Below are 27,998 nucleotides of genomic sequence, written 5' to 3'. Positions count from 1 at the left end.
ATCACTTACAGATTGTCATCACTTACTGATTTCCAAGATGCCATAACATTGTGCAGCTTCGGGCTGTAAAAAGCACAAAGAATTTTCGCAGGTGAGAATGTTTTGGTTTGAGTGATTTGATTTTAGAATGATATGAATTAAAAGTTAACGCGCTTTAAAAAACTGTTATATTGAGTTAATGTTGTGATAACTAGCGCCTTCAGCTTTGTTTCGTGTTAGTTTTGCAATTAACAATTTGTATAGTACAATGCAATGTAAGTCGCTTTGGATAGAAGCGTCTGCCAAATACATAAATGTAAACGTAAATATTTAAAAATGAAATAAAATGTGTTTGTTTAGCTAATTAACAATATTTAGATCTACACAGCAGCTCACAATACTTAAAATAACATAAAATATAAAAGAATAGTTTAGCTATAATTAATAATGTTTCAACAATATTTGCACATAAATAAATAAACTTATTTATCTTTTAGCTCTCGAGTGTTTATGTACCGGCTTGAACGTTTTAAAGCTACAGTTTGTAAAAAACGCCACTAGAGGGCGCACGATCAAAACAACAATGGCGTAGCTTGATGACGCTGTGAAGGAGCATGAAATGATGGGACCTGTTGACTTAAACTCCACGGGTGATGGCCATCAATCAGACAGGAACGAGAAATCATGTTAGCAGACGAGGTAAAGTAATAAAGTTTTATAAATGTTGCGTATAATTGTGGTCCATAAATAAGTGACGGCTCGAAACGGTTTGCTAGACGCTAGACTGTACTTCCGCATTTGTCAGTAAAAGCCGTAACAAAGGGTAACACGGATATGACGCCAATCGACAGGCGACTACAGAGCACCGTGTCGATTTTCTCACGATTTACAAGTAGTCGAAACATTTCAGACATTGTAAGTTCTCAATGATATAACACAGGACTCTACAAAATTGTAACAAACTGCACCTTTAATACGTCAGAAACAGAAAAAATAACTTACTTACTTACTTAGTATTTTGTCTTGTTTTCCAGTACAAATGTCTAAGAATTATTGAATCAAGATGTATTTTCTTGATGAGCAAAATGACCGGTCTCGTTTTTACACAAAGAATATAACATTTCAGTGAATTTGTGCTTAAATCAAGCAAGAAAAATTTGCCAACGGGGTCAGAAAAATTATTTAATTAAGATTATTTTTCTTACCCCATTGGCAGAATTGTTTGCTTGTTTTAAGCACAAATTCACTGAAATGTAAAAAAAAATGTGACTTTTTTTCTTAGGTCATTTTGCTCATCAAGATTGATATCAAATATTTTAGGCAATTTTAGAAAACAAGACAAAAATACTAAGAAAGTCATTTCTTGCAGTGTGACTTACCCATAGAAACAATGTATATTTATGTATGTATATGTATGTATATCCATGTATACTGTATGTACATGTTTATGTTTGTGTATATAAAACTACCATTTAAAAACACCAGAGACTGTTTGATGGGGTACGGTACATAGTGTATAAAAAAGTTTAATTTGTGGATTTTGGAGCAGACTCTGTACTCCTGATTCGACAGCTCACCAACACCACACAACAAATCAATATATTTATTCTTTACTGTTCAGTAGCATCAGGTGCGTTCAATAAAACGCCAAAAAACAATCTTTACAGCAAGCCCGAACGCCTTCGATCATGCTTAACTTGACCCAGAACATTCCTTGTGAATATTTTGTCATAAATAATGTGCGAAAACACGCGGTCAACCTGCCAAACCCACAGGAACATTTAATGAAGGGATTGTTTGTAAGTGTCTGTGCACAAAGGCTCTCATTAAAAGTGTTGAACAAAGCCAAACCAACAGCAGGGGTCACGACACTGACCCATAAACCCACAGTGACCCCCACACCTGCCTGATTACATTAAACTATATGTGTCCTAGACGTTCTCATACACAGGGGCCGATGACCCCCAAACACATGAAATGGTCTTAAAGCTTACAGTTATTCTTTGGACAGCCATGTGACGCATCTTGACTGCCGGGCATCATAACAGGGAACAGTTATATACAGAAGTCTTAAAGGTAACATGTCGCGGTGGGTGTGTGATTAGGGACACCGATGGACCGTGTGAAGAGTTCACTTGTTCCTTTCACAGCAAGAAAAAGCTGCCGATGAGCACCTGCGTCTGCTCGCCAATTAAAATCCCACGGACAAACTCCCACAGCACACCATTTAAAGCTACAGCGTGTCCAACTATCAGCGATAAACAGAATACCACGGCCCACACACATCTGATAACATTCTTCTGATTTTGGAAGAAACATCGTTGGAAGAATTCTGTGACCATATTGAAACCTGTATATGAATCTTTCTTCTGTGGAACACAAAATCAAATATGGAAATGTCACCAACATTTTTTTAAATATCTTCTTTTGTGTTCTGCAGCTGAAAGGACGTCACGTGGGTTTGAAATGACACGAAGGCGAATAAAGTTAAAATGTGTATTATACTAATAATCCCTTTATTCAAATTATTGATATATTATGAAGATTATTTATGTAGCGCTTTTCACAATTTTTCACCGTGGCAAAGCAGCTTTACATATACATTTGTACTAGGGCTGTGCAATATGTTGAATTCGTGGAAATATGCATGTGCATATCGTTATGTGCATATCGCGATGGTTTGCGATAAATGAGCGATTTAATTCTTCCAAAAGTTACGTATGGTCACGTATAGTATCTATCTGGCACGCGGATGTTAGTTGGGATATGCGTGCATGCGCATGATAGCGTGCTCTGCAAGTCAACCATTAAATTTGTTTTATTTATTTTTGTTTGTTTACTAAATGTAATGCAACAGTTAAACATGGCTGTTAATTTTTAGAAGTTGTAGTGATGCTTTCTTTTCCTAAAATAATGTGAAATATATGTTGGATATATCATTTCTTTAATATATTTGAATACAATTTTAGAAAATCAAATACCGTACCGCATATCGAATACCGCACAGCCAAAATGTTTACATATTTCTTTATGTTTTCTATGTAAAGCACTTTGAATTAGCGTCGTGTATAAAATGTGTTAATAAAATAACATCTCTTGGTTGGCCTTACTCTTACAGGTAAATTATGCAAAATAATATAAAAACAAAATACAACCCACACGGCACACGCAAAACCAGATTACAACACCCACACATTAAACCAAGACAAGATAAAACACGAGACCTTTTACAAATATTGAAAGATGACGGTAAATGACCTCTTGACATTTTTTTTGAGTCTTCTGTTCGTGTTTGAATTGATGTCATGTGTGTGTTGTGTGTGTTCAGACATGACGCGTGTGTGCTGTCAACAATGACAGTCCTACAGCTTCAATCCCACAGCAGGTGTGCAACCATCAGCAGCGCTCGGTCAACCAAATATAGAACTGCAAACCTTCTGTGTGTCTCACAAACAGGATCTTAAAACAAAGAGTTTTCTCTCTATCGATAACAGTAGGTTTCATTTGATCAGTTTAGTGTCGGATTGAGAGTAGGGATGTGCGCTACGACTCATTTGACTGTCATTTAAACGAAAGGTTTTATAACCGTGTAGTCGACTAGTCTAAAACTACGAATGGTCCAGAAGGAGATCCAAAAACTGGACGTAGGGCCTATGTAACACATTTTAAAGACTAAAGAATGAAGGCTGTCAATCAAACTGTTCATATCCAATATTTCTTGTAGCTTAAACAGGCATATGTGTTCCAATTTCCTTACGTTATGATCATTAATATTTCTGCATTCGCTGATGCACCAACCCTGGCTGGATCTTGATTTGTTTGCTTTGGATGGTGTGCTTGGGCTTAAAATATACAGCCCGTACGACCTTATAAAATCCATTTTATCTTCTCCTTTAAGTCTGTTTTTTCGGACTAAAAGTTCAATCAAATTTTTGTAATCAAATTAAATAAAAGTTTAGTAAAAGTGTGTCTATTACACTGAAATTATGAAACTTCAAATATTTAACATCAAATAATGAAAAGCTTAAAAACAAATGTTTCATTATTTGTTTATTTAAATGATGGTGAATGAAATTGTAATTGTGTCGCAATTTAAGCACAAGTTATGATTAAATGTTAACATAACTTTATATAGCTTTCCTGCACCGTTGCACTAAGAACCGGATACAGTATGGTTACGCATGACTTCAGGGAAATTATTATTATGCCACTTTGATATTTGCGTAAAACCTTCCGTATTCCTCCTTCAAAACCCCCCCACAACTCGTCTTTCAAGTGGTCATTTCATTTGGCACAAAGGAAACGCATGCTAGATCTGACCTCAAATGAAAACATACACTTTTAAAGACCGATAAGAATTCATTTTTCAAACATTTAGTTTTTATGAAAAGTCATTTAAATGAGAACCTTTTGTATATCACCCCACAACTCTAATAATGTTATAATAATGAAATGAATATTTAATATCTATTTATTCATTTGGTAGATAACGTTGAGTTCTATACCGTTATTCATATATTCATACACGCATACGCACAAAGGTTCAGGTCACAGGGAACAAAGCCTGGCTCAAGTTTCTCAGACAGACAGACAATCCCTGACAGATAGTTCTGCATGTTTAGCCCCCTGCCCGTATTTCCATCGCAAACCTACGGAACAGATTTACCGCGGAGGAGAAACACGATACGAGCGAGCGGCTGGAGAAATACTCGGCATCGCTCACCTGCGTCTGTCTGTCTGTCTGTCTGTCTGTCTGTCTGTCTGTCTGTGTCCCAGCGAAGCAGTCAAAACGTCCCGATCTGTCGTCCTGCCCTGATCATCTGCACATTCACAGGTTACACTCCTGAGAGAGGGAAACAGAGAAAAGAAAAGTTTGAATGTAATTCCCTATTAAAATGAGTTAAACATTTCTTTTGAGATTCACAAATTCAGCAGGGACACATCATGCGTCCAAGTGCTATCGTGAAAGCGCACTGTAGACCGACAAGACAGAGGAGAATATATCCATTAAAGTGGTTATTTTGGTTTGTTTTTCACACATGAAGTATTTTCGTCGCTTCAGAAACAGTCAACTGAGCCACTATGAGCAGATGACCAATTAAACGATGTCTTGAGAACTTTACTGGACCTTGACCACAACTATAACCATGATGTCTATGAGGAGGCCTGGAAATCTCTGGGATTTCGCCTAAATATCCTCATCTGTGCTCCGAAGACGTCGGGAGGTCTTAAAACATGTTGAACGTGATGTGGGTGAGTTTTCTTTTTAAAAATCACAATTTTGATTTGAACTTTTCCTTCAATATAAAGTATAACCCAACTATCTTCTAACTATAGTTGTCATAGTTTTATTTGGAGTAAACCATAGTTTTCTTACTATAGACGGTTTCAGAGGTAACAAAATCGTATGACATATCGCTTATTGCTCCTCGAACTCTTTGTAAGTCGCTTTGGATAGAAGCGTCTGCTAAATGACTAAATGTAAATGTAATCAAAATAAACAATCGTTATGTGACTTTTGAGTCCTTTTAATGTCATTTAAATGGCAACACGAATCTGGTTTATTATATCATTTTTGTCTGGAGTGGAAACCCCTTTTCTAATTCATGTTTATTAACCGGATTAATTTCCTCTTTCACACAATAAATATAAAAAACAATATGAATGTAAATTAGTATGAATATATATGAAATCTAAAAGGAGATGGAAGTTAACTTTGGGCCGGCGCGTGCGTGTGATGTAACCGTCTATAATAATCACAGTTTAGTCATAATGCTTTTAGTAAAACTATGTTAATGCAAATGGTAATAAATCCGCCACAAAACACGGTTACTACATTTGAACTGTAATAAATCCATAAATCATTTTCCTAAGAGTCACTTTCTGATAGGATCGTCATCTTTTCTTTTTTCACCTCTTTTCAAACATTCTTTTGTTTCTAATCTAAGTTTCGGTTGATGATTTAATATTATATATTTAAATCCCTATAGACAAAACAAATGTGAAAAAGAAAACATTTCCGGAAGGCTGCTTAAAAACTGGACGCTCTCTGCGGCCTCCATCCAGTCAGGAATGTAATTCAATCCTGTTTGTACTACTGAACACACACACACACACACACACACACACCTGTGCTTTTCTTTGTTTAAATGTATCATCAAAGTCTAATAATAATGACGTGGAGGTCAACATCAGCGTACACGTCTTAAGTGCATATTTGTGTGTGTGTTCTCTCACACACACTTCAGTCTGGCGGTCTCAATAGTGCGGACGTTCCAGGGCTCTGTGTGTGTGTCGAGCCCTAAAGCAGATCTGATTTAACACACACATGTGTTCTGAAGGCCATGAGAAACTTTTTACCCCAGAACACTCAACTAATGCCTCCACCCCCCCCCGATGTGGCCATGAGGAGCTGCTTTGGAGAAATAACCACAATAAAGCGCGTCTCCGGTTTCTCTTCCACTTTTCCTTCTTCACAAACCATCTCAAAGGTGAAGAAAGTCACTTTTTGGTCGTTGAAATACTTCCTCCACTAACAGACTAATGTGAAGAGACAGCTATAAAAATACGGCATCGGTAACACCGGGCTATCAAAACCTCACTTCTGTTCAGACCGATGTTGAGTCAGGAATGAGAAATGTTGGGAGAAAGGTGAAAAAAAACTGAAATGGGAAAATGTGTCGAGTATTTGCATCCTTTGACGAGTCAAATCTGCAGTTTAAAAGCACGTAATCGATATGGAGTTACACATCTGTATCTTATTATCTGATGGGTGAGGTCACATCAGCTGCTTCAACTTCAAGATTCACTAAAACCAAAGTGAAAAGTGAAACTAAAGATGAGCCGAGACCTGCACTAAATGTGTTACATTCTAACGATATTATGAAAACAACACACATGTCATGTTATGGTTGAGATGTGTAGATTGCAATTTTTTAAAATGTATTATGACTTTAATGTCTCTTTGTAATTTCTCATCATTTGTGTGAAGCCCCACTGCAATGCCTTGGAACGTGCAGCATTATTTGATGTGTTGACGTCATTTGAACTGATAATTAGCATTGGCGCTAACAAATTAACAACAGGGATGTTTATTATATAACCTCTAATTTAACATATGATACAACATTAAAAATGCTAACGCTAACAGAATTTGAAGCTTACCCTTGAACTTATTCAAATAAATCCATCTTTTACCACAAAACCGGTTTTCTTCTTAATATGCCATAAATCTGAATTATTTCTGTGCGCATCTCTTGTGGATCGGAGCCGTGCTTATCTGCTCATCGCGTCTATAAAAAGTTGTGTACGTCGGTGCAACCGGGTCTTATGAAAACTTGGACCCGACTTGGACCCAACATTTGACAACACTATAGTGCATTATATGTCATGTAGGACATAATAGATGTGCGAACAAGTGGCTAATATGATTATCTTCATAGTGAAGGGGGCGGGACCCTTTGGATTCTAAAGCTAATTTGATTGGACGAGAACTTTGAAGAGAGGCTGAATTGTAGCGTGATGTCGTGGAAATTCTCGATTTCTTTGAGCGCACGTGCCAGACTGTCAGTTTTGAACGCTTATATCTTCTAAATGGGAATTTTGTCAGCGCGTAGGAGCACATCAGTCAATTGACGACCTTATGGCTAACTTATTTTGAATAAACGGAAAAAGCGTTCATTTTTATTTCACTGGGGCTTTAAGTCTCGGTGTCTCAAGTGTTTAAACTGACAAGCGACAGTGAAATACTTTCCCCGAGCTCTGACTGTACAAACATGCTGTGTGTCCTGACAAACCTGCTCTGAAATTCAAACCACAAGACATCCCAATAACTCTATTTGAATCATCTAAATGTAGTTGCGATGGTTTTCTTGAGGTCTTGTGCTGAAGGCGAGATGCGTCTTTCACAGTGTGCCAACAAAGCAATGACTCAATTACAAACATTACGTCCGTAAACTTTATCAGATAAATGCATGACGCATCTCACAAACAGCGCAGGCACGCAACACACCGCTTTACTTCTCTTTTAACAATGAGGAATATCCTATACAATAAACACGAACAACGCGTGTCCTTCATCTCAATTCATGTGTAGAACTCCCTCAAAAGACACTTCCGCATTTATTGCTGATCTTTCATTTATAATATCAATATATTTGAATGACAATCATCCCTTTCTCCGTCTTCTGCACGTTTTCATGTTAGCATTTGCACCTGCGTGGCACCGATCGATTCTCTCGCTGCCTCTCTCATATAAAACGTTTGTCCTCTGCTAATGCATCTCCATAACCTCCTGCCTCTCGCATGCTTCTCCGCAGTCAATAAACGTTGGAAATGCAATCCATCTCTGAAATCTCACTCTATTCACTTACTGTAAAGCTGAATATTTGTGGGCACTGACATGTGGAAACAGGATGGATCTGTTGTATTTAGCGCAGCGTCTCTTACAGCAGATGTGAGTTTGACGAATGTCCGTCCGAACTCTTCCTGTCAGACGACTTCTCACCGCCTCTATTGCATTAATGATTCTCATATTAATCTCTATTTTGCGAGACACCGCGATTCACCTGCTCTTTTGTTTTCCAATTTGCTGCTGGAAAAGCAGAACACAAATAAAGCATCAGATATAGTGACTGTGACATTGCGAGATGTATAGTACAAGTTTGTGGCAATAACGTAAAATCGATTTGGCGTTTGTGACAGATGAGTCCGATGAGGCGAGTTCATTGCACACCAGTTATTTATGCAGAATGCATGTTTCTTTCTGTTTTGTGACAGTCTGTACCCCTTCACCTCTGTGACCCCTGTGATGCGTTTCCTGAACGCAGGCTGGTTAAATTAGCAGCACCTGATCCGTGAACACAGCAGTCACTGAACGCTCCATTCACAGCAGGTTCCTCATCACATGGTTATCATTAGAGTCAGAAGCATGCACGCACACACTTACACAAAATGTAAGATACACATGGACATACACACCTACACAAAAACGTAGACAGACTCGCGCTTAAATATACTCGCAAACACACACAAATGATTTTTTAATTAATTATAAGTATAATCCACATCAGCACTTACGGCTTCCACCCTCAAGAGAGCGATCCAATAAATAAGGCAGCCGTCTTACATGCATCATCTCGAAGGCTGCGTCCGAAATACTATATAGTAGGCGAAAATGAGTACGAGTCATGAATAGTATGTCCGAAACCTCAGTATGCAAAAAAACAGGAGAGAATTACCGGGATGGTTTACTGCTTCCGCCGAGATTCACGAGTGTGGATCGGATGAACACTTCTCTATCCCATGATGCCACGGGAGCTGAGCAACGGTCAAATATCAAAAGTAAATCAAATAAAGAAAGCGGACGTCTGTTTTTATTGTAAGTGCCAAAAAATGAATTTCTCGTGACTAAATTATTTTATCAACGCTCACGTGTAGGTTGTTGTTAATGACCATAAAACATGGCGGACGCAGTATGTGCGAAATGTATTCATATCACTCCCACTCATTCTATATAGAACGTACTGTTTAACGGCCGGTATGCACTTTCAAATTCAAATTCAGTACGTACTGTCACAGTATGCGATTTCGGACGCAGCATGTGTCTTTCACATCCCTCCATCATCCCGGCGCCTCTCCCCGCTACCCTTTCCTCTCGCAGGACACTTGGGGGGATGCGCTCTGGGTTTAGGCCACACACACACATTTTCTTAACAATACAGCTGGATGGTTTTAAATATCCATGATACACTATTATTAATGAGCTTTCGAGCAATATGAACGAATCAACATCCTAAATATCTCGGTTACTTTCCTCCACTTGTAAATCAAGTTTGGTAAAGATTGTGTCCGATCAGATGTCTCTTGATGCCATTTCACAAATAGTAATGAAGTATCAAGATAAATATCAAATATCCATACTATGCGTTTTAGAAAGTAATGCATGAGACCGCAGTAGATATTCTAAAGGTGCTCTTGCTCTATTTCTGTGTTTACTTTAACTCATCTTTAATGTTATTCTTTCATTTCTATATTTACATAATACTGCCATAACATTTCTCTGCTCATTTATTTTATATATTCAAACTCTGGTGTTGTATATAGTTTATGTTTTGTTTAGTTCTGCAATCAATAAACATTTATTTAAAAAAAATCTAATATCCAAAACGTTCAGCCTCCTACACAATAATAATGCAATGCTTGTAAATTGTCCTCAAGCTCTGGAAACAGTCAGGCGTGTCGCGTACGGTACGTACACAAAGCTTAAGTGTCAATTATCTTCAAAGAGGTTAGAAATTGCCTCTTGAAGATGATGATACCAGCCCATCGTGACAGGCTGATCCACACCTCAATACACTAAACACACTTTATCATCCATCACTGTGAAAACAGAGCTAGTTATTACATCACAATCCTTTTACAGAGAGAGAGAGAGTGATGACAAAACAACTGTCACGTCTCTTCAACAAACAAAATAATCTTCAGAATAATCCATGTCTGGAGCACAAACACATCTCATGTTTAAATGCATCTCACCGTGATGAAAGATGACAAACAGTATATACAACGCTGACGGAATAAAACAAAGCCAACAGATTAAGTCGAGATCTTATCTGATGCTCCGCTCCACTTCTGACAAATGAGTAATATCCCAGACGTCACATTAAAACATCTCTCCTTTTAAAAAGCGGCAACCGTGTGAGGTCAGGAGGTCGCGTGATGCTTCAGTTAAGCTCGACATGTGTTTGTCGCTCCGGGCGGGTGCAAAAATCTCTCGTATCCTGTGTGGAATCAAAGGCGCATTTAACCGCAGCGTCGCAGGCCCAGGAGCCTGTAATTAAACAATCTGCAAGGATTAAAGGAATGCGAAGGAAACCGAGTCCTGCTGAAGCACTAATGATGTCAATCACACATCTCTCTGCAAAATGTCCATCACAACACGTGAAAAAGAAACCGTCCCACGTATGTTTAACTTTGTTCTCTTTTACGCACTCCAGACCGTACGACTTTCCTTTTTCCGCGGATCGCAGACGGGAAAGTGGAGGATGATTTCACGATGCTCTGATCACCGTGACACACAGAGACTTTCAATGAATAGTGACACACAGCTAGTGACCTCAGAAGACACGGAATACAGCGCATAACTCAAATGAATGACTTCATAAACAGACGGTTCCGGTCCTTGATTATGATTGGTTGAGCTGCGTTGTGAATGACTGGAGAAACACACATCTGTGACCTCATCACATCAGGAGAACTGAATCATTGCATCTGTGTTGCTAGGCAACCACCACATCGGCCATCATATTTCTTTAAACCTTGCCAGTCAAGATTGTTTTATTTATCACGTAACACAGTTATATACATATACAGTCTACAACTAAATGTTATTTAGGTAATGTCTTTGCAAACTGTTTTTTAATATTAATAAATAAATAAAGCATCTCATGTATGTCTAAATACATATTTTTTATTTGATTTAAATGCATATTTTTATAACTTATTTAGTTAATAATAATTTAGTTAGTAATTTCCGGTCCTCTCCAATGAAATATTTAGTAGAGATACGCAAATACATGAAAAAAAGACTAAAAAAGAATAACCATTTAATATAAGCAAAATAAAAGTATTTTGGTCAAAAAGGATGAATGAATGATTATTTTCTGTGACTATACTTAACTTTGGGTTGCGTTAGTCTTCCGATCTAAATGTTTAAAACCATCCGGGACAATCTGCAGAATGAAACTACAAACGTGAATCTGATCCGGTTGATGTGTGGATTCAGGAATGCCGTGTGGATTTGGGAATCCAACGTGTACGTGGTCATTCCTGCATTCTGTGCATTAGAGGGGACGGGTGGCACACGGACAGATGCAGATTTGAAAGCCAATTTGCCGCTATAGTCTGATGGGATGGTGTACTGGAACTAATAGGGAACACATGAGAGAGAGAGAGAGAGAGAGAGAGAGAGAGAGAGAGAGAGCTACATTCGCCACCCCCACTCTCAAAGCCACATGAAACTCCGCCCTTCATTTCTTTAACGCAAAAGTTCACCAGAAAATGAAAACTCATTTACAAACATAGAACGACTTTTGCTTAACTTATTCACTATGGTTTTACTATAGTAACAGTGTATTAACCATGAATTGATTAGCTGTACTAACTAGTTTACCACAATTATCATGCTTAAACTATGGTTACTGTAGCAAAACCGGTTAATTTAAGGTATACGAGGCTATAATAATAAAAAACGTTACACCAACGTTAATTTAGTAAAGAACAGGTCTAAGAGGGCATTTACAATAGACAGTTTTCAACCAAAATCGCACACAAATGATGTGTTTTGGCTGTCTGTTTTCAACCAAAAACGACATTTTAGGCGACTGCAAACACAAACGTTTGTAAACGGGTTTGAAATTGCAAGTTTTTGAAAACAATGCCGTTCTCGTTTCCGTGTAAGCTTAACAATTAGAAAACGGTGACATCATGCGCATGTGTTTTAATACATCTTTTTTAGTAGTTTTCCCAGATCCTTATAAATGCAGATCATTTTGATAACGCTGTTGTGTGTACGTGAAACTTTTCAAAAACGCAATAATGTTCGATAAGGATTAAATCTTTGCTTTTTAAGGATAACTATTTTTTACAAATCGACTTAAAAACATCAAGTTTAAAGCAAGTGTGATTTAAGGTTGAGAGCGACTTTATAGTTAACAACTCTTCAGCAGATTCATGACCGTGTCCCCTAGAGGCCACTAAAACTTACACCGCTTGCCATTCTGAACATATACTGCCCTTCGATTCAAATGTTTAGGGTTCATCAGGACAAACCAAACAATAGCATATTTGTTAAAGGCTATAAGAGTTTCCACACACGCGTCCAATATTCTTCTGCATCCAGTCAAGAGCAGTAAAAACACAAAACCTTTCAATCCATAAAGAGGACAAATGGAGCCAGCAGACGACCTTCTCCGATTAAAAAAGAAGAGGCATTGTTTTCTCTCAAACACACATGCATAACATTCAGCACATGCAAAGCTTTATGTGCGTGCGTGCATGTGTGCCGGGGGACCGTCAGGCGCTGTAAGTGGAAACGCAGAATAACTCGACAGCTGTTCAGAGTTTTGGCTGCATCTCCGGCAACTGCGGTTATACGGAACAAAGCGAGAATGCGTTTAAACTGTCAGCTCTCCACGCACGTCTGTCTCCACCTATTTGCGTTGAAGCTTTGCCCCGCCGTATCTTAAACTCTCAAATCTCCAGCAATTTACTCTCATTCTGTGTGTCACTACAGAGCTCTGATCTCAAGCCAGACATCAGACATCACGGCGAGCGTTTGACCATAGCCAAAACCGCTTTCGCACAATCGCCGACCAATTCCGTTCATACATCTCATGTCTTAAACACCACCATCGGACCCACAGGTGCTGAAAGCTTCTTTTGACAGCCCACCTGAGTGGAGTCCTCGCCTCTTCACAAAGGAGGTGTGACCTCGCTGTGTTTTACCTGTAACAGGAGACTCCGCTTGAATAGCGGGGAAATGCTTTCAAACAAAGGATCCTTACACTCGATATCTCCGGCTAATCCAACACGATGACACAAACATTCAAGACTTTACAGGTGCGTTCACAGAGCCTGTCAGTGACCTATCGGAATACACAGCAATGACCACGAAGAATTGCATTGCCTTATTTTTAGGGTTCTCAAAAAAAAACATTTCACAAAACCCAGATGAGAGGAAGCAACACCTGAACTTGAACAACCTTAAACATCGAGTTGAATTTGACATAGCAGAGAGATGTGCGGGTCGTGATTTGCCCTTATATCAATAAATGAATAAGAAAGTGTGGTTTGCATTAAGAAGAAAATCATCTGTTATTAGAATCATTAAGACTTTCCTTTATGACGGTATTGAAATAATCCTTTTTATTATTTATTTTTAAACAAAAGAAACAAAGACATTTATTGCAGTAATACAAATTATATTTAACAAATTAAATTAACTGCATTTTTTGAATTTCCCAAAAAGAATTTTACAGTAATGAAGTAAAACATTACACTAATGAAAATCAAAATGTGCCTAATTGTAAATAAAACCACCATCAAAATGCTTTAAAACTGGTACATAGATTTATGTGTTTTATATGTAATTTTCTTTAGACATCATTTCTTATTTTTTCAACCAAACAAATACTTAAGGGATAATTAACCCCCCATTCCCCCAAAAAGAAAATTCTTTCATCATTTACTCGCGTTCGTGTCAATCCAAACCAATACGACAATCTTTCTTCTGCAGAACAAAAAACACCATATTTTGAAGAAACGTTGGTAACCAAACAACATTGACAAATACCACTGAGACACTCCTCAAATAACTTCTTATGTGTTCCACAGAAAAGTCATATACAGGATTTACATGAAATAGGGATGAACAGAATTTTAGATTTTTTTACAAACCATCCCTTTAAATGTCTCTACTTGAAGGTATTTTCCATAGTTTTACATATGCATCCGATCCAAATCATATCCAGCTGTTGCATACCGGAAGCTTCAGGAGAATATGGCTGTGTCTCAATCAGCTCTCTTGTTCAGTAGTCAGGGCACTGACCAGGGAGTCCACCATTTTAAGGGCCGTCTCATTCGCAAAACTGAAACGTTCGCGCAATGCATCGCAAAAAACAGGGCGCATCGATGCTCCCTATGTACCCTTACAGGAAATCACGTGACAAATCGCGAGAGCCAACTCACTGACCTTCATTAAACACGTTAACACTTTTTAAAACACAAACTCTAATTTTATTTTATGCATAAACAAACGTTGCTAGACCGGCGGGCAACACGATAATAATCTCCCAAATTCCACTGATATATGTATCAGAATAATACAAGCGTTTCTCACATGTACTTAAACCGGTATTTATAAGAAAAAGGTAGAGCGATGTCGGTTTTACCGTTTGTTGATGAATACCAGCTGTGAAGTAGCCTATCACAACGCGCTTAAGCAGTCACAGGAAAATAGGCCTAAGTGAACAGTGTCCCAATGAGAAGGGGTCCTTAGCAGTGCCCGGACCCGTGTACACGGTATACTGATTCACAACGACGGGAACAAGGGAGCTGACCGGGACACAGGGTAAGTGACGCAGATCGCACGCACTTTCATCTCTGTATGCTTTTCTCAAACACTTGACTCCAGCGCGCTACACAAACACACGACCCATCATCACATAAACACAGTTATTCCAAAGTTACTCCAGCTCATGTTACTGCCTGACAGGAAGATTAACATGCTGGTTGTGGCACAGCTCGCCCCCATCCCAGCGCCTTTTAAGGGCAGCGGAATTCAGCACCTTCGGGTGTCAACGCCAAGACACGGCCAATGGCTTCCACGTGGCATGGGCAAGACCTACAACTTCTCCCGTGTCTCGATCGTGTTTAAATGACACATCTGTGAAGTCGTACATGGTTTCAGCATTCCGCTTACTGTTGTCAGAAGCAATTACATTAAGTGATTCACTGACGTCCACGCAATCTGCCACCTGATACCACACGCATCACCAAAGAGGAAACTAGCGTGCGACCGTGGATGATCATGTACGTCGTTGTAATTATTTTTGTACCCTCATATAACAGGCTTTTCTGCGATCTCAGGTGCTCGGCTTCTCAGGTGCGTGTCTCCTCCCCGTCGGTGTGGAAACATTACCCGGGGCGGGCGCGCAGAGATCGGGGCTTAACTGCGGACGCAGTGATTATATTGCAATCGTACAGGATTACTGCTAAATCCCCTTCATTCAAACACCGCAGAACTAACAAGAGCAGAGGTGTTGAGATTGACAGGTACCGCGATCAATGCGTCATATCGTGTCGAGGGGGAACGACAGCAAACATACGACTGTCAGACAATCCCACTGCGCTCGCGGCCATCTGAGGTTATTTTAAATACAGTACTTGAGGTTTCCAGAGTTTTATGCGCTCTGACCTGACCTTCTCAAGCAACATCAACACTTCTGCAGTCTGCCGCCAACTCGCGCTATCCAAACAAACCTGGGGATGGAGAATGCTTCCCTCAGCGTGTTTATTTGACTTTAGAGAGCAAAGGGTTTATTTGTCAGGCTTTGGTTGCATCCTGCTAATGCAAGCGCTAACGGCAAAGAGGCTCGTGTGTCATTCTGAAGGGCTTGAACGATCGTAAACGCACATATTAGTGCTGTTAAGTATACATTAGGTATGCATACATGCACACACACACATGCACAAATACATCAAGACATGCGCATACACATACAAACATGCACACAAACTTGCATGTGCATAAATACAAACATGCGTGCATAATGCACACAAACACGCATTAAATGTAAAAAAGATATTTATTTGCTACCTGACCATGCACGATGTTATGGTTAGTTGCATTTTTTTATTTGTTGTCAGGCATTGTTATCTTGTTGTCTTTAACCCTTTCAGAAAAGATCTGTAATCCACTTTAGAACTGCTGTAATGAAGAATATAATCATTCAATTAAAAATAAGACTTCCCTTCACGGAGCCTCATTATGATAATAAGACACCATTGAGAAGTTTATGATCAAAAAGCAACCGGGCAATTTTCTTAATTGAAAAATGACGGCTTTCAAACCGCAGGTGTTATTTTTCAGCAGTCGTCACACCTCGAGATCAGAGTGGGGCAAAAATATTTTTCTTATGCCAAAGTGAATCCATCAGCATCAAAGAACAAGGAAGCTGCTCATGAGTGAGACATACACGGCTATAAAACAGAAAAAGGCTCTGGACCCTGAAAGCCCCGACACATTTCAGCACAACAACAGCGTCTGGCCACCTGGCCGAACCGAAACCAGCGTGAGACCTCTAGACTCATCCTGATGTGTGTCTTTGTTTACCCGAGAGGCCCTCCGCCCCGCTCTCGCCGGATAGACACACGGCTGGATTTCAGTTAAGTCTCACAGCGTGGCGGATTGCTTCTGCGGTAAAAAATAATTAGCGGGGCGTGACTTGCTCACCGGGTGAGTGCCAGGTCAGAGCCCTGAACGACAGCACTAATGAAACGCTCGGTTCCTGCTCACCTATGACATCATACCAGCCGGACGTCAACACTGATGTTCTAGAGAGAAATAAAGATGCTTTAATAATATTAACGTTACAGTTACACAGTTTATCCAAAAATATCAATTCTGTCGCCATTTATTTTTTCTTTCTGCACACAAAAAGTTGTATTTCGAAGAATGTTGGTAAGCGAACCATGGCGATATCATGGCATCCTGAGCCACGTGATGCATTTATTGTTTTCACGTCCTGAGCCACGTTGTTTAAATAGCAAATGCACTTGCACCCATTTGTGCGCCCATGGGCGTGCTGGTCTGAAAATGAGGTGTTTTCAGGCGCTGTCCTGGCATGCTGACAGTTTTCGCTGTCCTCAAACTAGCAAAAGTGGATTAGGAAACGCCCACTCGCGCACTGCGCCATGCGCTTTAGACTATGCGCTTAGATCGCTATAACAGTGCCCATGCAGTTTTGATAGTGACAGAATTTTCATTTTGGGGTGAAATATCACTTTACCTAGACCTATTTCTTATTTATTAAGGAAAGGCTTGTTCAAAGAACGATAACTATAAATGTCACCTTTTAAACTATTTTAAACAACTGTATTGGTGCTCATAGCAATGCAATTTATTCTACACTTGCTTGCTGCAGTTTCACAGCTCTCACTAAATCCTTGGTGTTTCGAGACATTTCAAGTACCAAAGGTAGTGTATTTGGTGGTTAGGTTTAGGGTGTGGGTATCGGAAGACTCGAAACACCAAGGGTTTAGTCAAAACCAATGAGCCACGCCCACAGATCTGACTCAAACACCAAGGATTTAGTAAGAGCCCAGTCTCACATTTTTTATATCCGGGCCCTTTAAATTAAGGGATCCCAGTCATGGTACCTCTAGATATCATCAAAGTTGTGATGTGGACTCAATTCTCTCAAATTTTAAACAGTTATTGTCCATAGTGTGTATTGGCCTTACATCATATATAAACATACATTGTTTTGCGGTGCTATTTTAGTTTTTTATATATTTAATCAATAATCAATATCAGCGTCTGCGAGTTCTCAGCAGCAACGGAAGAGAAACACACAGGCGTGACATTACAAAGGCAGAGCCAGAAAACTGTGCTGGAAACCCAAAATCAACATTCACCAATTACCAGGGTTAATTGTGTTTACGAAGAAACAGCTGGTTTAGATTACCATCAGACTGCTTCTATAAAAACACACTAACTCTAAACACAAAGACAATCTGTGAATCCACAAACCGCCCACACGGACGGCAACCACAACAGTTCCAACCCGCTGTCCCGTTCAATAGCTCAAAACAAATCCACTGAATATCACGAACACAGATATGATAGAGATTACATCTTGATGTTCATATTGTTATCCTGCCAAAGGTCTACTTGAATTAGTTTTATTATATTTTTCAACACATTCTTGAATTGGTGATACAACAGATGGGATCAAACTTTAATATTTGCTTATCGAATTAGATTCCAGTAGGTAAGAGGACACGCTGAAGCAATTCGCAGGGAAAATACTCACTACTGAAGGTGAAAGTATAGTCCATCCGGCATGACGTAGATGTCCGCACACGGACGCACACAACAACGCAGAATATGCTTTGAAAGCTATGCAGGACGGAAGTCAACTATTCCCGGGCCTTAACGTCAGTTCCTCATCGGTTCCATTTGCACGTCATCACTAAACGCAGCTTTCCATCTCAGCATGCCTAGAACCACGCAAACCTGATCTCAAAAGAACCAGACTTTCACCAAACCCTGTACCGCACACATTCCCAACACATGCTGGTCAAATAAAGCTAAATACAGTTACCTACTGTTTCATGTAAATCAATGTAAAAAACAACACATCATCAAAATTAAAACCGAGAAGGGAAAAATTAGGGAACTCCAGACTCCTCTAGTGCTAATGTCAGAGTCATGGATACTTTGAAAAAACACAGCTGGTACAATTTACCATCCTGAACTTGTCATTCTAAGTTCAATAATGTTGAAAATTCATTTTCCACCGTTAATGCGTAGCACTGCAGACGTAAAGCGGGCAGCAGTGGTGAGATTTAAGACACGTAGAGGAGGAAACACAAACTCCCTTTATAAGCGTTCTGCTCTGGCACCTCCAGCCGGGCCACCAGACTCTCGCGCCACTCCCCATTGTTTTTCCTGTAACTCTCCCCCTGTTTTTCATTTATTTACCATGACACAATGTTAATCAGGTCCAACCAGGATTTTAACCCAGGCCTCCTGTTGGAAGGTGGAGTATGAGCTACTTCATGAGGCGCGCTAGAGCCTCGAGACAATTTAAGTTTCTGAGAAATGAGATCTAACAAGGTTCCTTCGTCGAAACTGAGGTGTCAAACCTGCGTAACCCTTCATGAACCGCCCGGTCATCCCCTGGCCAACTTTATGGGCTTTTGCTCATGACACCCAAGATCTTCATCCAAAATAAAAGACTCTCCAAACCCTCTCTGATTACCCCACAGGTCAAAGTCTTATGGTCTGGAGTATCATCGACAGCAGTTTTCTGGACAAGCAGTTTCGCCATCCATGTGATCTCATAACCCACTGGATCGCCTCCAAACCTCTTCCTAGCATAACACTGGTACCTCAACAGCGGGCGTCTGTACATGACGGACCGCCGCGAGTGATTGATGACTGTATTCATGAAGTGCTGTAGAATTCTGCCACTGCCGGGTGTGAAAGCAGAGGGGGGTCAGAGAGACCCACTTTACCGGCCGTCATCATTAATATTATTAGTTATTTCTCTGCAGTGGACGCTCTCCAGCTGCGCTCGGACGTCGGGCGTGGTCAGACAGCGCTGAGGGATTTTCCATGCAGTATGTTGTCCAGGTATGTGTAATGAAATCCCTGCACTGGTTTGAAAGCTCTTGGAGTTTCACTCATTTTACATTTGAGGCTGAAGGTCTGCAGGACTGATGATGGATGTAAAGGCCGATATGATCTGTAAACATCACACTATCGACACAGCAACAGGGTTGTTACATCTCCAAACCTTCATACTGAAACCAAAACCAAGGTTAAAGGTATACTATTAAACAGAATATTGAATTTCCATGTTTAAAATGCATGATATTGGCCAACTGGATCTTAAAACTGTACATTTCTAAAATTCTGGTTTAGTAAACAGTTATTTTCTGTTTGAAACAATATATTTTGCGAAAAGGGCTACACAGATAAACCTGAACTCAATTCAATCGTTTTAATGCTCAAGTACGAGGTCAAAATTGAATTCATGAATGTATATATTAGCCTTAAGGAAACCTATGAGTGCTCCAAAACATTCATAACATTTACAAGATAAGAATTATTATCGACATCATTTTCCCCTTCTCATCATTCCAAGCTGTAGGCCACAGTAAAAAATATTTCGTTCTAACTGTTTTTATAATCTAACGAAAGGTTCTCCTGGTTTTATGAAGGTCAAGCTGAACAAACCTTTTGTGATAGGTCCACCGCCCATTACCCTATCCGCGTTTCAGAGGGCAGGGTCAATGCAAATTTTGGGATTCATGATGTCACTAACCCAGGAAAAACGGAGCCGTTTATTGTAGTCTTTAAAAAGTGATTTCCGAAAAGAAAATATCGTCCTTTTCCGTGAACTTTGAGCGTTGCGACTTGGCAGAAGTTGTTTATGCTCAAACAGCTGTACTACTCGCTTACTAAATTTAAAGAAGTGAAATTCCATACCGAAAATGATTATTGTATGGCATTGTGTTAAGATGAATAAATGATTATTGTATGGCATTGTGTTAAGATGAATAAATGATATTGTATGGCATTGTGTTAAGATGAATAAATGATATTGTAATTATTATTAAATTATTAGTTTACTATAGTTAAACTACCACGGTTTGGTTACCGTAACCAGTTTAACCATGGTATCTGTAGTAAAAGTGAATTAGTTTTACTACAACAATAACCCAAATTATTTTGTAAGGGCTAAATGCTATTGGGTATTTTAAAAGGGGGAGGAGCCACTCCATGCTACAACCTAACTTCAAACAAAGTTTTTCTCATTTCGACGCACTTCAATGTGTCTTTAATATTAAACTTTGCAAATAGAGTCAATTGAAGCACTGTCAGCACTAAAGTATGTTCTTCTTATCAAGTACTTATTGAAGTAAACAGCCAGAATCAAACCGACATTGACTATTATGAAGTTGGTAAATCTCACGTTGTACCGGCCTGTGAAAAAGACCGCACCACTTTTTTATAGGGGGACGTATAACCAAGCTGAAAGAGAGGACTTCACAATCCACTTCAGTTAACCAATAAAGCCACAAACAACATTGTAAGTCCTGGAACAAAAATCACAGGAGACCCGCAGCTGGTTTATCCTACAATTTCCTGCAGTCTAAAGTCTCATTAATTGAAAGTGGATCTTTATGAAACACATGTGAACTACCGTAGCACAGCCTTCGCTGACTTCTGCAGGTGGACGTCCTGAAAACAACTGTTCAAACAAACGGCACAGATCCTGATCCTATTTCAAACAAACACGAGCGAGGGGGAATTTCTCCCACATTATTCCAAAGCCTTGTTTTCTATCCGTCTTCTACAGGAGATTTTCATCCGGATCTGGAAAACGTACGGCCGCCGATTTGTTTCATGCGTGAAGGTTTTAAAGGATGACACAGGTTGTAGGTGATGGTTTTGCTTGGACTTTGTAAAATAAAGGTTTCTGTTGGGCTGTATGTACCAGAAATGTCTGAAAGAAGCGATTCTTTTAAGAACTGTTGACTAAAAGCACCTTTATTTTAAAGAGGGTACCCGGTACATTAGAGGAAACCCACTCTCGACAGCAAGTTCTGTCCAAATCCAAACACCACACACACATTCTTCACCACATTCACCTAAAGTAAATCTACACCTTACATTGGAAACAAACACACAGCAAAACTGTCAAAACTTGGAGTGGAAAAGATATTAAAAAGTGCTATTATTAAAAACAACTTCTCGCTTCAGTGGTCTGTTATTTTAAAGTCTTTAAGAATGTTTTCATTGGTGGGTAAAATAAGTCAGGCGCAGATTGAATTGCTCACAGGCCACCCAGCAAGTGAGGTTATTTCATCACACAATCCTAAAAATTAAGATTACAAGATACGAACGCAACATAATTAAACAAATGCTCGACACACATCTGTGCTTCACCTGCAGCAGTCACACAATAAACCCTGTTGAGATTGTTGATGCTTAATTCTTGCTCAGTTACCCTTTTAAAATAAATATCTCGACATAATGTGATATTGTGCGAGAGTTGGAGGCGCTTTGAATCTCCAATGAAGAGATGACCGAGACCTTTACCTCTCTACACTGTCAACATGGTCTTCCAGGAAAATGATTAGCAATTATAGCTCTGTTATTGTTATAGATATCAGTTGGGCTTCAAAGAGACGCACAAAGGGTAAGAAATACAATACAAAGCACTTAAAGAGACGGTTCACTGAAAATTACGATTCTGTCATCATCTTCCCTGACAGATGTATTTGTAGCAGCAGTGATGATGAGAGTGGCGGGACTGTAGATACCCATACACAGATGCCACATTAAACCATCACAAAAACATCAACGTGTCCACAATTTTGGAACAGTCCACATTTTAGTTACCATCTTGGAAATTAATATTGTGTAAGAAACTGACTGAAAATCTAATAATTAGTAACTGCAAAAAAATCCCTATAAGCCACACACATCATAAACAAACTCAACATTTCAAGACCAATTTTAAGCTATAGTTGCGTTGTGAGTCATGTGGTCTCATGTTGCGTGTTTGTTCTTTCAGAACAAAAGAAAGTTATTCAGGTTTGGAATGACATGAGGGTGAATAAACGACTGAATTTTTCATTTCTGGATGAACTATTCTTTTAAGCGGAAAATAAAGTACATCTTCGCCAAATATATCTGACAAGGGGACACCGTGTTTTGTTTGGCCATCGCCTTTAAACGAGTTCTGATACTGAAATGGATTCATTCATATATTTGTTCAGCTGTTCTAAAGTGAACGCGAGCCAAGACGCACACATTACCATCAGAATAAGACAGCGGACATCTCCGACGCAGATACCAACATCTTCTGATCGAGGAGAGCCATTGAACAATACCTAGAGAAGCTCAACTTTGGATGTCGTAGCCACCATCTTGGATCTAATTTGCGTTGGCCGACTTCCTAATCCCAACAATATGTGCGAAAGCTGCCAGGCATTCCTGCTCTCTTTAACCTGTGTGGACGCCAGCATACGCCATGTGTCACTTGGCTATTAATATATCGTCTGATTGAGGGGAACGGACCCAGCTGCACAGTTTCCATCCCGGAGTCCAAAAAAACTCAAGTGCACCTCAATGAGTCTCATTGTGGACCGAGGCAAACATGTGACCCGTTTGAACCAAACCAGAAGAACCACCTGATAGCTACACCTGCGTGATTCAACTACAGCTGTGCGGTTCTACATTTAACCCAGAATGTATCCAACAAAAAACATGATTACTATATGCTTACGATAATAAAACAATGGTCAACCAAGGTCGTACAGAAGTTAATGCAGTCATGGGCACGTTTTCTCGAATCGTCCATGTTGCAGGATATGCAAATAACCGTCCACTAATCCAGCCACATCAATGTTTGGACGGGAGGATCCGTGTCACAGCGGTTTAATCTCCAGTATGCAAATATCCAAAGGTTACAAGCATCACGCAAGAGTCTGATCACACGCAACGCTCAGATATCATTTGATAATCCAGGTACAGATACAGTGTGAATGTTCATCTGAACCCACAACACATGTGCAATGCATTTGAATGTCTCATGAAAGGGCGTGAGGATGGATGAAGTGTTTGTGAAGGCGTCATATCTCATCTGGTTCTCTTTTCGCTCAGGCACTCGCTGTCAAAACCACTTAGAGGAAGTGAGCAGGCTCGTGTTACCAACACTTCCGGAGGAGTGGACCTTCTGGACTAATGAAAAAGCCCCATGTTCAAAAAGATATTTAACCAAGCAATCTTCCGGGCACACAATATCTGGAGGAACTGATCCACAAATGGCGGAAAAAAAGACTTAAGAAATGTACATCAGGTCCGTTCTAAGAAGAGTTTCTGAAAGCAAAAGGAAGCTGCTGCCAGAGGAGTGGGTTCTGAAAGTGGAGATTTGGCAGACGGTTTCTCTGACAGCTTCTGTAAACAGATCAAGCTCTAGACATCCCCTCGCATTAACCTTCACAGGAAACTTTCTTTTACACACCTGCAGCTACACAACAAGAATGAAGCAGAGAAATGCAAACATCTGGAGAGCTACCTGTTCACATCAGAGTGCATTGACAGACTTCAGACCTAAGGACAACAGACTGAACAAGATGCCTGAATGACATCTACACATACTGTACACAACATGAACAGCCTCACAACCACAACTCAATGCAACTCAACTAACATACCCACACTCCGTTAACTCAATACCAACATACATACTTTTAACATATACACACACACATGTTCAAGATACACGCACACTCAACGCAACCTACCTTCAACGCAATCTTCACACACAATCAATGGAACCTACACACACACTGTCAACGCAACCTAAACACTCACTCTCAACGCAACCTACACAAAACCTACACGCACTGTCAATGCAACCTACACGCACTGTCAATGCAACCTACACGCACTCTCAACGCAACCTACACGCACTCTCAACGCAACCTACACGCACTGTCAACGCAACCTACACGCACTGTCAACACAACCTACACGCACTCTCAACGCAACCTACACGCAATCTCAACGCAACCTACACGCACTCTCAACGCAACCTACACGCACTCTCAACGCAACCTACACGGACTCTCAACGCAACCTACACGCACTCTCAACGCAACCTACACGCACTCTCAACGCAACCTACACGCACTCTCAACGCAACCCACACGCACTCTCAACGCAACCCACACGCACTGTCAACGCAACCTACACGCACTCTCAACGCAACCTACACGCACTCTCAACGCAACCTACACGCACTCTCAACGCAACCTACACGGACTCTCAACGCAACCTACAAGCACTATCAACGCAACCTACACGCACTCTCAACGCAACCTACACGCACTCTCAACGCAACCTACACGCACTCTCAACGCAACCTACAGGCACTGTCAACGCAACCTACACGCACTGTCACAGCAAACCTACACGCACTCTCAACGCAACCTACACGCACTCTCAACGCAACCTAAACGCACTCTCAACGCAACCTACACGCACTCTCAACGCAACCTACACGCACTCTCAACGCAACCTACACGGACTCTCAACGCAACCTACACGCACTCTCAACGCAACCTACACGCACTCTCAACGCAACCTACACGCACTCTCAACGCAACCCACACGCACTCTCAACGCAACCCACACGCACTGTCAACGCAACCTACACGCACTCTCAACGCAACCTACACGCACTCTCAACGCAACCTACACGGACTCTCAACGCAACCTACAAGCACTCTCAACGCAACCTACACGCACTGTCGACGCAACCTACACGCACTCTCAACGCAACCTACACGCACTCTCAACGCAACCTACACGCACTCTCAACGCAACCTACACGCACTCTCAACGCAACCTACACGCACTCTCAACGCAACCTACACGCACTCTCAACGCAACCTACACGCACTCTCAACGCAACCTACACGCACTCTCAACGCAACCTACACGCACTCTCAACGCAACCTACACGCACTCTCAACGCAACCTACACGCACTCTCAACGCAAACCTACACGCACTCTCAACGCAACCCACACGCACTCTCAACGCAACCTACACGCACTGTCAACGCAACCTACACGCGCTCTCAACGCAACCTACACGCACTCTCAACGCAACCTACACGCACTCTCAACGCACCCTACACGCACTCTCAACGCAACCTACACGCACTCTCAACGCAACCTACACGCACTCTCAACGCAACCTACACGCACTCTCAACGCAACCTCTCAACGCAACCTACACGCACTCTCAACGCAACCTACACGCACTCTCAACGCAACCTACACGCACTGTCAACGCAACCTACACGCACTATCAACGCAACCCACACGCACTGTCAACGCAACCTACACGCACTGTCAACGCAACCCTACACGCACTCTCAACGCAACCTACACGCACTCTCAACGCAACCCACACGCACTGTCAACGCAACCTACACGCACTCTCAACGCAACCTACACGCACTCTCAACGCAACCTACACACACTCTCAACGCAACCTCTCAACGCAACCTACACGCACTCTCAACGCAACCTCTCAACGCAACCTACACGCACTCTCAACGCAACCTCTCAACGCAACCTACACGCACTCTCAACGCACACATGAACAACATTCACACACAAAACTCAACTCAACACAAAAAAAACCTTGACTCAACACACACTCACACACAGCTGTGTTTCATTTTCCCATCATTCAGCTGCAGATGGAGATATAGTGTGAACTTTAACACAGGGATTCTTGGCATTCTAGCAGGTTCTGCATTACTCCAACAGACACTGTAAAACAGTGTGCATGCAGCTCTGCACAACTCGGAAAAAGAACCTGCTTCCTCAAAACTAAAAGAAAAATCTCCTCTTCAGATGCGGTCTGGTCCAAATTAAATTATAAGGAAATGCTCAACACTTTATAACGCCGCAGTTAAATCCAACAGCAAATGAATCAAACATAAGCTAAATACTACAGACATAACATCATATGTAAAGCATATTCAACATACACATCAGCAAAATATAATAGCCTGCTCCAGCCCTGAGACCACTTTCCTGACATCAGTGCTAATCTTAAATCTTGCCAATATTTATCAAAGTTTTCCAATGAGAGTTGATAAAAAGATTGTCATTAAAAAATGTTTACCTTTGAGATGGAAGTGGGTTAACGTTACCCTCAGCCTCCTCAGAAGAGCGCTGGTGTTTCAGGAACAGTAGAAATCCCCCACAATGCACTGAAAAGAAATGTCATAATCAAAAGCTCCTGTCCAATTAATTAGAAAGATCATTTCAAGAAGCGATGATGGCACGGTTGCCCGTCCTATTTCATTATCTCTGATGTCGGCTGTGCTCTGATCAATCTGTATGGATCTCAGAGGGAGAAGGTTTGTATACAGCCCTGACGGAGCAAGACCTCTGCTGTAAATGGATCGATCTCTAGATCAATAGGTCCCTCTCTCTGGACACAGTTCGCTTTTATTCACAGCGGTTGAACGCCGTGTGAACCATCAGCAAATCGCGTCTCAACACCATTGATTTTAGTCTTCGCACATCTCAAACATTGTTTCTACCGTAGTAAACATGGGGTCACAAATATTGCTTGCATTGAAAAACTTAAGTGTTAGGATTGATATAAGGAACAAACTTGTATGACCTCACAAAAACCAGATGTGAACACAGCCCCAAATCAATCTGTTTTCGTCCGTTCAGACCTGGTTTCTTTCTTGAAAACACAATGAACACATTAAACCCCCCCAAAAATTCGATTTATCCGCTCTGCATTCAGAGTTTGTCAGTCTGAATAAGGCGCAAGAAGCCTGACTCATCTGCTGATCTCACGGCAATCTCATTACGACTCCCAGCGCTGGAGAAATTAGATTTCAGCTCCACTCCGCACACTCCACGTTCTTCCTCTAATGGGGGCCACTCTCACGGTCTCGCTGGGATTCAAAGACGTTCCGGGCGGCCTGCAGCATGAACTAATTCACCACCTCCTTTTTCCCCATACGTTCGCACTAAACAGATGGAAAATCTTCTCTTACATCTACGGGAGGTTTTAACCCTAGTTGGTGAGAGCTCTGAGCTTCACCCAAGGCGGAACAACATGGGCGCTTTTCTGTCAGCGGACTGTGAATCAGCTTACGTTCAATACGTCGT

At 40.8% G+C, this 27,998-nt stretch overlaps 1 protein-coding gene across 7 annotated transcripts in view; it reads right to left on the bottom strand.

The window, feature by feature from the left end:
* Nucleotides 1-27,998, bottom strand: part of bmpr1bb (bone morphogenetic protein receptor, type IBb) — a 50,696-nt gene that overhangs the window by 18,651 nt on the left and 4,047 nt on the right. For 4 of the 7 annotated variants that reach the window (XM_079448404.1, XM_079448400.1, XM_079448406.1 and 1 more), the window contains one exon: nucleotides 4,703-4,822. The exons of 1 other annotated variant lie outside the window; for it this stretch is intronic. The gene's annotated coding sequence lies outside the window, so the exon portion shown is untranslated. Of the gene's footprint in view, nucleotides 1-4,702; nucleotides 4,823-26,988; nucleotides 27,077-27,998 lie in introns of all 7 variants that reach the window. 2 more of the 7 variants (XM_079448402.1, XM_079448405.1) reach the window with 1 other exon arrangement.

The sequence above is a fragment of the Barbatula barbatula genome (assembly GCF_947034865.1).
Source record: "Barbatula barbatula genome assembly, chromosome: 24".
NCBI lineage: Eukaryota > Metazoa > Chordata > Actinopteri > Cypriniformes > Nemacheilidae > Barbatula > Barbatula barbatula.
The sequence above is the reverse complement of the archived record's forward strand: the minus strand, read 5'-3'. Positions and strand labels throughout refer to the sequence as shown.